This window comes from Mandrillus leucophaeus, unplaced genomic scaffold (assembly GCF_000951045.1).
Source record: "Mandrillus leucophaeus isolate KB7577 unplaced genomic scaffold, Mleu.le_1.0 Scaffold251, whole genome shotgun sequence".
Classification (NCBI taxonomy): Eukaryota; Metazoa; Chordata; class Mammalia; order Primates; family Cercopithecidae; genus Mandrillus; species Mandrillus leucophaeus.
In genome coordinates this window covers 3,054,985-3,056,457 of record NW_012102599.1, presented here as the reverse complement: position 1 = coordinate 3,056,457, position 1,473 = coordinate 3,054,985, and positions in this window count along the sequence as shown.

Below are 1,473 nucleotides of genomic sequence, written 5' to 3'. Positions count from 1 at the left end.
CAGTCCCGCTCTGGCGCCAGGCTGGAGTGCAGTGGCGTGATCTTGGCTCACTGCAACCTTCGCCTCCTGGGTTCAAGCGATTCTCTTGCCTCAGCCTCCTGAGTAGCTGGAATTACAGGCACACACCACCATGCCCAGCTAATTTTTTGGATTTTTAGTAGAGACGGGGTTTTGCCATATTGGCCAGGCTGGTCTCAAACTCCTGACCTCAGGTGATCCACCCGCCTCAGCCTCCAAAAGTGCTGGGATTACAGGCGTGAGCCACTGCACCCGGCCTCCCTTGATCTTTGTAATCAGAGCATACTGATAATTTCATAATGGTCACACTGGCTTACCATTTATTAGGCACTACATTAGATTAGTCAGTTAAGCACTTTTTTTTTTTTTTTTTCTGAGACAGAGTCTCACTCTGTCACCCAGGCAGATCTCAGCTCACTGCAACCTGCGCCTCCCAGGCTCTGGTGATCCCCCCAACCTCAGCCTCCTGAGTAGCTGGGACCACAGGCACACAGCACCCCGCCCAGCTAATTTTTGTACTTTTTGTAGAGTCCGGTTTCGCTATGTTGCCCAGACTGGTTGGAAACTCATGGGCTCAAGGGATCCACCTGCTTCAGCCTCCCAAAGTGCTGGCGTTGCAGGCGTGAGCCACTGCATCGGGCCCAGTTAAGCACTTTATATGCATTTTCCCAATCATCCCAACAATTATGAGGTAGGTACCATTGTTATCTCCATATGCAAAGGAGGCAACTGAGGCACAGAAAGATTAAGTATCTTGCTCGGGGCCACAGGGGCAATAAACAGGACAGCCTGATTCCATAGTTGACCTTTGCACACCTTTATGATGGTAGCCAGTTGACTTTTGCCAATATCTTTGGTATCCTTGACTTCAGGCTGCAGCTACATTATTTAAATATTACTTGTTAGGTCTCTCCACTAGGTGAGTACCCGAGCCTCTCAAGTTAGTTTGCCTGATCCTGAATTCCAAATGACTCATTGACAAAGATCAATTTTAAATTTCAAAGGCTACTCTTATTCTCATCCAAAAAAGAATAAACATTTTCTTTTGTTGTTGTTTTGTGTTTCCTCCCCACTCCAGAAGAAACCTTTTCCCTTGCCCTCTCTCTGTTCCTTGCACTTTTAAAGAATAGTTCTTTGTCTCTTTTTGTCTTCTTATTCCTAAGATGCCTGTATTTTCCTGGGTTAGCACAAGTTTTAGACATTCATTTTTAAATGCCATTTTAATTAGCTATCACCATCATACAACTAAACAAAAGGAATTCCACCCACCACCGCACAGTTTCTGCTGATAATGTGGACGACATGTGTGAGAATGGCTTTCATCTGCCCTCCTGAGTTGTGGAAGATGTTACAGACATATGCTGATTTGTAGATGAAGTGTGTGATTGTCTTCTGAAAGTCACTCAAAACTAGAATTGATATGACTTGTCAATTCATAATCTGAACAGGTTAGTT